A 10373-nucleotide genomic window follows, 5' to 3' on the forward strand; every position below is an offset into this window, starting at 1 on the left:
TACTGTGGGGGTCCTGACCATTGAAGAACAGGGTAAAAGCAGGCTAAAAAGTATGTAGAGAAACAGATGGACTACAGTCAGTAATTGTAGAACTTCAAAGTGCTTCTATACGGTAAGTGGAGCTAATATAATGGACAATGGGTGTAGAAAAAAGGAGGTGGTTTTAATGGTATGTTGAATAGCGTTAATGTCCTGTATGAGACCCTGAGCTCTCTGCATCATAATAAGTTCTGGATAATTACATAAATAGTGATGCTTGGCTTTTAGTGGATGATTCCTGAAATCACCAGTTCTGTACTGCATGTCCAGAGAGTTTTCCAATACATGGATTTACCTCAATGTAAGAACTTCTCTTCAGTAACAAATCAGAAGAAACAGCTCCCTCAAAAAGGTCATGGCCAAGACAAGAAGGTGATTCTGGCTGGAAAACATGGATGCAAGCAAACTCATTGAAGATGAGTCGAAGTTGACACCTTGCATCATGTATCAACATAGTGTGTCTGAGCCTGAACATGAACATACTCTTGATATGATTCTGCTGTGTGATTGGGATCTGTAGCAAGAGAATCTGCCAAAGATCTTTGCAGATCTGGTCATCAGGCAAGATAAAGCCACTTACTGCAAGATCTTTCAAATGAGTCGAACAAGTTCCTGGCCAAAATACTTAAAATCTTGCTTTTAACAAAGCAGCACCATTTGCATCTGATCAGCGCTATAGTTTTTGTGTGGTAGTGTATTTGTAGGTGTCATATACACTGCCAAAATCTTATGCTTCTTTCTCCCAGATCCTAGAGGTTTTACTACCTCAAATTATCAGTTTTGATGGCAGTTTTAAATTGCTTGTGCTGCTCCAACACAGCAAAAAGAGACTCAATTGTGTTCTTCACAGGAACATACTTCACAAAGCATTATTTACCTGACTCACTCTGACCAAGACAGAAGGATACAAGTTCAGCTGATTCACCTCAAACCAACATGGTGAAATTCTTTGAATTCTCGTCATTGAAAGAATGGCAGGAAGAGCAGGAAGAGGGGGCTAACAGAAGTGTATGCTTCTTACTCAAGTTGCCCATGTAAGTTAAAATTCTTTTTCCAATAACATAAGAATCTGATTGGTAATAATACAGTAGTTGCCTATCTACTCAATGCTCAGTAAGAATCTGATAGGAGTAGATACAGGGGAAAATACACTGATCAGCCATAACATTAAAACCACCTTCTTGTTTCTACACTCACTGTCCATTTTATCAGCTCCACTTACCATATAGAAGCACTTTGTAGTTCTACAATTACTGACTGTTTCTCTACATACTTTTTTTTAGCCTGTTTGCACCCTGTTCTTCAATGGTCAGGACCCCCACAGGACCACCACGGAGCAGGTATTATTCGGGTGTTGGATCATTCTCAGCACTGCAGTGACACTGACATGGTGGTGGTGTGTTAGTGTGTGTTGTGCTGGTATGAGTGGATCATTTTAAATATCGTGTCCACTCACTGTCCACTCTATTAGACACTCCTACCTAGTTGGTCCACCTTAGGGATGTAAAGTCAGAGACGATTGCTCATCTATTGCTGCTGTTTGAGTTGGTCATCTTCTAGACCTTCATCAGTGGTCACAGGACGCTGCCCATGGGGCGCTGTTGGCTGGATATTTTTGGTTGGTTGACTATTCTCAGTCCAGCAGTGACAGTGAGGTGTTTAAAAACTCCAGCAGTGCTGCTGTGTCTTATCCACTCACACCAGCACAACACACACTAACACACCAGTGTCACTGCAGTGCTGAGAATGATCCACCACCCAAATAATACCTGCTCTGTGGTGGTCCTGTGGGGGTCCTGACCATTGAAGAACAGCATGAAAGGGGGCTAACAAAGCATGCAGAGAAACAGATGAACTACAGTCAGTAATTGTAGAACTACAAAGTGCTCCTATATGGTAAGTGGAGCTGATAAAATGGACAGTGAGTGTAGAAACAAGGAGGTGATTTTAATGTTATGGCTGATCGGTGTATATATATATATATATATATATATATTTTTGTTTTTTTGTTTTTGTTTGTTTCTCTACTTGAGATTGATATTGAGTTGTCCAGACCACCCACTTAACTGTGAGTTTCAGCTTCTTCCCTCTGGACGTAGATTCAGGTTCCCAACGGTACAACATAAGAGATGAAAAAAAATCCTTTAATACCTAAAGCGATAGGGTTATTAAATTTGTGATATGAATCTCTCATATTTACATTTAGGATTTTATATATATTTGAGCTTATGTGTTTTGTTTTATGTTTTATTTTTGTGTTGTACGCCATGCTGCAAAACAAATTTTCCTTTGGGGACAATAAAGACTGAACTGAACTGTACCGTACCCTCACCCTTCATCACCTTTAACTCCGGAACCATCCTAGCCGAGTGAGGTTCTGAGGGGAAACAAAGGACAAGTCCCGAATCGGCGGCCTCGAGGAAAAAGAATCGGCATCAGGAGCAGGCTGAGGACTAGGGCACACCGAGCACCCCTGCCTATCATTCTGCTGGCCAATGTCCAGTCTCTGGAAAACAAGCTTGGCGAACTCTGGGCCAAGATCAAATTCCAGAGAGACATTCATGACTGCAACCTTCTCTGCTTCACTAAGACATGGCTGGACCCAGCGGTACCAAACTGTGCCATCTAGCTGTCCAAGTTCTTCTTGGTATATCACATGGACAGGACAATGGAGTCAGGAAAGTTAAGGGGGGAGGTGAAGTGTGTCTGATAGTATACAACAGCTGGTGCGACAATATCAGCGTTGTGACTACTGCACGTTTCTGCACACCCAACCTGGATCTTCTGGCGCTCAAGATTTATCCTTTCTACCTCTCTTAGGAATTTACTCTGGTAAGTGTCAGCACCGTTTACATTTTACCTCAGGTCAACACAGACACAACACTGAGTAAACTTTATGAAACTCTTACACAGTTTCAGATTTAACACTGGGATGGATACTGTGCTTATTGTGGTTAAGGTCTTCAGCATATTTACGGAGGTGGTTTTGGGATTAATTGGGAAACTGGCAGACAATTTGGGTGCTTCCAGCTCTACCACCAATGTCAGGTGTGTTGACGACACTGTTCTGGTCTGGTGCCAGAACAACAACCTCCTCCCCAACGTCAATAAGAAAAAGGAGCTGATAGTGGACTGCAGCATAAAGCAGGAGAGGAGCTACCATCCTGTTTTGCTTAATGGGTCTGCAGTGGAGAGAGTAGATAATTTCAAATGCCTTGGTGTACACATCTCGAAGAACCTGTCATAGTCCTGCCATACCACCACCCTGGCAAAGTAGGCCTGTCAGCACCTATATCACATTAGATGCTGAAGGGATTTCAAATTGCAACAATAAATGGTGCTGGTCAAGAGCCAGGAGGATAGGATATCAGAATATGTTTTTACCTCACTCATCATTTACTCAGTACCATGTACTGGCCAACACTACACTTGTCTCTAGTCTCGTCTCTCTCAATTACTTTAGATTAGAAATGTCATTTGTATTTATTGTAGGTCTGTTTTTTATCTGCACTGTGTGTATTGATTTGTTTTGCACTTGTGTTCTGTGTTGCACCCTGGTCCTGGAGGAATGTTGTTTCAGAGACAGGACGAGATCAGCAGGGGGTGCAAGAGCCCTGCCGCCCGAGAACCAGGCTCCTTGTTTCAAGCACAAACTTCACAGGCACCTACTTAGCAGAATTTTTATTTTTATTTATTTTGAAATTTGGGGCTTCTGTTTGCTGTTTTAAATCTTGTTCCATGCTGGAGGCAGGTGTTTCATCACAAACTTGCTGACGTCCTCATCCACATGAAGAAAGTCCCTCCAGTTGAGTCCAGCTTCATTCCACAGATCTCTGGCTTTTTTGTAGCTCTGCAAAAATGGTTATATGTATTTGTAAAACTTTAAAGCATAAATAATGTTCATTAATGTTCATTATGGCTGAATACTGTTTATTATGGGTGATTAAGTGTAGATTGCACCACTTACTGTTTTTTGACAAAGCCGGTTGAGGATCTGAACCAGAAGGGCAGCAGCTTTTCCTATAAGCAGCAGCGGCTTAGCAACCTCTCTACAGAAACAACATAATAACATCAGATAAACAGCAAATGAAGCAGTAATATTATGTAATACCTTGATCGTTTTTTCATTTCATTTTCAACAACCCCTCCATACGGCCAGGATCGTGGCAGGTCCGGTTCCACTTGGAAACACCGGATCACATACGACATCAGAGAGTAGCTGACCCTTAAAGAGAGCATTAACTACCATATTTTTAATACATGACAACAGTCCTACATATACATTAGTGGAGACAGAAACAGCATTTATCTCACCCAATTATAAGAATCCAGGCCGGGGTCCCAACGAAGACAAAAACAAGAATGAAGTTAAAGTGTACTATACCTGTTAGGGTACCTGCGGCGTCTGGTGAACGCACCACCAGCTCCCAGCGTCGCAGGTGTTACAGAGCACAGAACAGCAAAGCTTTAAATAGGAGGCTGCCTAATTAGTGCAACGACCTGCAGCTGCACTCGCGCTATTTAAGTGAGCCTCGCATAGCTGTAGGCGTCGCACCTTCTCTCTTGTTTTCACACGCAATGGCTGTGCAGTCGCACCCCTTTTTTCAGGGTCAGTTCGGTATCCCCGGGCATTACTAGAATGGTCGGGTGTGTATGTTGAAAGACAGAGGTAAATAGGGTTTTCTTTTCCAGGTAGGGAAAGATCGGTGCGACCCCGCGCAGTCCTCGCGCTGCTGTTCTGTTCCTCGCCTTTTTGCCAGATCTCCTCTGTATCCGTTAGCTGGTGGCTAACGTTAGCCTAGCCGCCGGTACAGCGAAAGAGATCTTATCCGCTAAAGTAGGCGGGCCCTTCAGTGCCAGCTTAGCCTAGTGGGCTAAGCGTTTGTTTATGACGCTGTCAGCGTCGGTTCGGATCCGCGCAGTAACCTTTTTGTGTTCTCTATTTTTTCCCCCTTAGCAGATCGGTTTCCTCCCAGCTCAGCGGTGCGAAGCTGGTGACAGCGCTGGTCCGAGAAACTCCGAAACTCTTGCCGGTTTCGGTTTTGGTTTCTCTTCTCCGCGTTTTGGGACCGTTTGTTCTCGGCGCCTTTTAAGCGCGAGACTTCCCCCTTTTTCTCCAGCTAGTAGATAGCTCTGTGAGTACACGAACGCCTCGCACGCCGGCGATCCGGGTTCGTGACTCGCGGTATTGTGTTTATTTATATATTTTTCATTTTTGTCTTTTTCAGTTGCCTGCGGCGCCTGCGGCTTCAATCGGGGTTCTCCCGATTTGTTTTTTGTTATCCTTTTCCAATTTTGTGTTTTATAAAATATATATTGTTTATAACAAATAAATATATATATTTCTCTGCATTCTTGGGTCCTCCGCTTCTCCCTATAACAGTAAGGTGCGACCAATCATGGACCCAGCAGAGATCCCCCCTGTATCTGACGTCCTACGTCACCAGGGGATAACGTTAGGGAGACACGAGCTGGCTCTCAATGAGCTGGCTCAGCGTTTGTCTGAGATCGCCCAGCTGCTGCCTACGCTGGGCGCCAGTTCAAACAGCCAGACCCAGGCCCCTGTTCATTCTGGGGCATCAGCCGGGGTAGAGACCCCCATCCCACCCCCTGAACGTTTTTCAGGGGAGGCAAAGAAATGCCGGGGTTTCCTCCTGCAATGTTCCCTGACATTCGAATTGCAACCCTCTAGATTTCCATCTGAGCGCTCCAAAGTTGCGTTCATAATCTCACTACTCACAGGTAAAGCCCTAGAGTGGGCCACTGCCCTCTGGGAGCAGAGTGCACCCGAGTGTTCTTCAGAGCGCGCCTTCACGGAGGCTCTTAAGGACACTTTTTTCCACCCTACGGGTGGAAGAGAGGCGGGCCCTCGGTTACTCGAGCTGTCCCAAGGGGGGCGCTCGGTAGCTGACTTTGTAATAGAGTTTCGCACTCTAGCGGCTGAATGTGGGTGGGATGAGGGCGCATTAATTGCGATTTTCCATCGCGGGCTGGGGGAAAAAATTAAGGACGAGTTGGCCACTCGTGAGCTCCCCACTTCGCTTAAGGCCTTTTACCTCCTTGCAACCACCATTGACACCAGGCTCCGACAGCGGGCTCGGGAGCGAGGGTTGCATCCACCCTTTGGTCGGTTCCAGGGCGCACCCCGACCGCCGTTGCGGGACCAGGACCCTGAACCCATGCAATTGGGATCAGCTAGGGCGGCCACACCACCATCTCCCGACTCCGCCCTGAGGGCCCGTGCTCGGTTAAACGAGTAGGCCACTCTCAAGGCAGGGAGTCGAGGGTGAGCCGATCCAACATCCCTGATCATGGTTTGTTTCTTACCGTGTCATTGCATTGGGGTTCGGGGAACGTGGAGCTCAAGGTTTGTATTGATTCGGGCGCGGTCGAAAGTTTCATCGATCGCTGCCTGGTGCGCAGGTTGGGGATTGAGCTCCGACCGCTACGAGTACCCATCACGGTTCACGCTGTGGACGACCGAGCGGTGGCCGGTAGTCCCATCACCCACCAGACGCCTCCTCTTACAATGCGTCTGGGGAACCACGAGGAGCGGATCACCTTCTTGGTGACTCAGGTCCCTCAGCTCCAGGTGGTTCTAGGGCACTCGTGGCTTAGGAGGCACAATCCCCAAATTGACTGGGTAACTGGGTCAATCTTTGCCTGGGGAACGCGGTGCCAGGATGCATGCTTGTTGCCAGCTAGCCTCTCGCCGGCATCGCCATCGCCTGACGCGATAGCCCCTGATCTGGCCCGGGTACCACCTGTTTACCATGATCTTCATGAGGTTTTTAGCAAGTCCCAGGCGCGGGACTTGCCCCCCCACAGACCCTTTGATTGTGCTATAAATCTGCTCCCCGGTACATCTCCTCCTAGGGGGCGTCTTTTCTCCCTGTCGGGACCCGAGAAGACCGCCATGGAGGAGTACGTTAGGGAAGCGCTCCAACAGGGCTTCATTCGTCCTTCGTCCTCCCCAGCTGGGGCTGGGTTCTTCTTTGTTGGGAAGAAGGACGGGACCTTGCGCCCTTGCATTGACTATCGGGGTCTGAACGCCATAACAATCAAGGATCGGTATCCGCTGCCGCTGATGGCCACGGCTTTCGAAGCCCTTCAGCGAGCTTCCATTTTTTCGAAGCTTGATTTACGCAGCGCGTATAACCTGATTCGGATCAGGCGAGGGGATGAGTGGAAGACTGCGTTCATTACGCCCACGGGACACTATGAATATCTAGTGATGCCCTTTGGGTTAATGAATGCCCCTGCAGTCTTCCAACGCTTCATCAATGAGGCTCTGCGAGAGGCCCTTGATAGATACGTCTACGTTTATCTAGACGATATCCTAATTTTTAGCCGGTCCATCGAGGAACACGTGAGGCACGTCCGCCGGATTCTCCAGCTTCTGCTCGACCACCATTTGTTTGTCAAGCTGGAGAAGTCCGTTTTCCATGCCCCAACTATTTCATTTTTGGGGTTTATTGTTTCTCAGGGCGCCCTCCGAATGGATCCGGCTAAAATCAAATCAGTGGAGGATTGGCCAACTCCCTGTTCCGTACGCCAGGTGCAAAGGTTTTTGGGCTTTGCAAACTTTTTCAGGCGTTTCGTACGGAACTTTAGTACGGTCGCCGCTCCTTTAACGGTCCTTACTGGGAAGGGTCCGTTTAAATGGACGGTGCAAGCCCAACAAGCCTTTAACAGGCTGAAAGCTCTCCTTACCACTGCTCCCGTGTTGCAGTTGCCCGATCCAGAGGAACCTTTCATTGTAGAAGTGGACGCCTCTGATGTCGGGGTTGGGGCAGTGCTTTCCCAGAGAGTGGGCCCAGAAAAGAAGCTCCACCCTTGCGCCTTCTTTTCGCACCGTTTAACTCCTGCCGAGCGTAACTACCCGGTAGGAGACAAGGAGCTTCTGGCCATCAAGCTAGCGCTGGATGAGTGGCGACATTGGCTTGAGGGGGCGAAACATCACTTCCTTGTCTGGACAGACCATAAAAATCTGTCGTTTATCCAGCAAGCGAAGAGGATGAATTCTCGTCAGGCTCGCTGGTCCCTTTTTTTTGGTCGTTTCCAGTTCACTCTGTCTTATAGACCAGGGTCGAAAAACGGTAAGCCGGATGCCTTATCCAGGCAGTGGGAGCCGACCAGACCTGAAACCGAGCCTGATCCCATCATCCCTGCGAGTCAGATTGCTGCCCCGGTCACATGGGGCATATTCAAGGTTGTCCGGGACGCTCAGGTTGTGGAGCCCGACCCAGGTGGAGGTCCGCCTGACCGACTGTTTGTTCCAACAACAGTTCACCGGCAGGTGTTTGAATGGGCCCATGCGTCCCCATTTGCGGCTCACCCAGGAGTCTTTAAGACCCTGGTGTTGCTACGCCGAAGGTTTTGGTGGCCGGGGATGGAGAGTCAGGTGAAGGACTTTGTCCGCACCTGCGCTGTCTGTGCTACAAATAAAAGCACTAGAGAGCGTCCACGGGGACTACTCCATCCATTGCCAGTGCCCTCCAGACCATGGTCCCATCTGGCACTGGATTTTGTGACAGGTTTGCCAAGATCCAGGGGATTCACGGTAGTACTGGTGATTGTTGACCGGTTCACCAAGTCTTGCCTCTTTGTTCCGCTGCCCAAGCTCCCGTCTGCCATGACTACCGCTCAGGCGATACTGCAACATGTGGTGAGAGCACATGGGGTCACATCCGACATTGTGTCGGATCGGGGCCCGCAGTTTGTGAGTCAGTGCTGGCGAGCCTTCTGTCAACTCCTCGGGGCGACGGCTAGTTTATCCTCAGGATACCATCCTGAGTCCAACGGGCAGTCAGAGCGGGTCATTCAAGACCTAGGCAAGATGCTTCGGTGCTTAACTGCAGGGAATCCAGCCACTTGGGCGGATAAACTGTTGTGGGCTGAATTTGCCCACAATACCCTGCACCACGCCGCACTTGGTATGTCACCGTTTGAGGCACAGTTTGGATACCCGCCTCCGCTGTTTCCCGATCAGGAACAAGAGGTTGCGGTCCCAACTGTGCAGCAACATATCCGTCGCTGCCGTGCCGCCTGGCGGAAAGCAAAAGAGGCTCTTCTGGCCTCCCAGCGCACCATGAAGCGCAATGCTGACCGCAGACGGCAGCCGGCTCTTACGTTCCGGCCGGGCCAACGAGTCCTCCTGTCGACGAGGGATCTCCCCGTCAAAGGTACCCCTCATAAGCTGGCGCCGAGGTATATTGGCCCGTTCAAGGTGGTAAGACGGATAAACCCGGTGACATATAGGTTGGAGCTACCTCCCAGGATGAAGGCGCATCCAACCTTCCACGTCTCCCAACTTCGCCCATTTGCGTGCGAGGGAGCTATACCCCCTCCCCAACCTCCCGCCCCTCGTATCATCCAGGGTGCCCCTGCATTCACGGTGCGCCGCCTCCTGGATAGCAGGAGAGTGCAGGGTAGCACCCAATACCTGGTGGATTGGGAGGGTTTTGGCCCCGAGGAACGTTCGTGGGTACCGGCTCGTCATATCCTGGACCCGGAACTGATCCGCGAGTTCCGACGGAACCAGGCAGCGGATCTTGGGACCTCAGGAGCTGTCCCTAGAGGAGGGGGTTCTGTTAGGGTACCTGCGGCGTCTGGTGAACGCACCACCAGCTCCCAGCGTCGCAGGTGTTACAGAGCACAGAACAGCAAAGCTTTAAATAGGAGGCTGCCTAATTAGTGCAACGACCTGCAGCTGCACTCGCGCTATTTAAGTGAGCCTCGCATAGCTGTAGGCGTCGCACCTTCTCTCTTGTTTTCACACGCAATGGCTGTGCAGTCGCACCCCTTTTTTCAGGGTCAGTTCGGTATCCCCGGGCATTACTAGAATGGTCGGGTGTGTATGTTGAAAGACAGAGGTAAATAGGGTTTTCTTTTCCAGGTAGGGAAAGATCGGTGCGACCCCGCGCAGTCCTCGCGCTGCTGTTCTGTTCCTCGCCTTTTTGCCAGATCTCCTCTGTATCCGTTAGCTGGTGGCTAACGTTAGCCTAGCCGCCGGTACAGCGAAAGAGATCTTATCCGCTAAAGTAGGCGGACCCTTCAGTGCCAGCTTAGCCTAGTGGGCTAAGCGTTTATTTATGACGCTGTCAGCGTCGGTTCGGATCCGCGCAGTAACCTTTTTGTGTTCTCTATTTTTTCCCCCTTAGCAGATCGGTTTCCTCCCAGCTCAGCGGTGCGAAGCTGGTGACAGCGCTGGTCCGAGAAACTCCGAAACTCTTGCCGGTTTCGGTTTTGGTTTCTCTTCTCCGCGTTTTGGGACCGTTTGTTCTCGGCGCCTTTTAAGCGCGAGACTTCCCCCTTTTTCTCCAGCTAGTAGA

The 10373-nt window shown here is 49.4% G+C and overlaps 1 long non-coding RNA gene across 1 annotated transcript; it reads right to left on the reverse strand.

Annotated features, from left to right (window-relative positions):
* Window positions 1-3708: 3708 nt before the first annotated feature.
* LOC134320592 (uncharacterized) lies at window positions 3709-6071 on the reverse strand. The gene is made up of 2 exons (XR_010013713.1): window positions 4007-6071; window positions 3709-3889 (listed from the first exon to the last, which is right to left on the reverse strand). It is a non-coding gene; the product is annotated as an uncharacterized LOC134320592 (long non-coding RNA).
* Between the last annotated feature and the right edge of the window lie 4302 nt (window positions 6072-10373).

The sequence above is a fragment of the Trichomycterus rosablanca genome, chromosome 9 (genome assembly GCF_030014385.1).
Source record: "Trichomycterus rosablanca isolate fTriRos1 chromosome 9, fTriRos1.hap1, whole genome shotgun sequence".
NCBI classification, from domain to species: domain Eukaryota; kingdom Metazoa; phylum Chordata; class Actinopteri; order Siluriformes; family Trichomycteridae; genus Trichomycterus; species Trichomycterus rosablanca.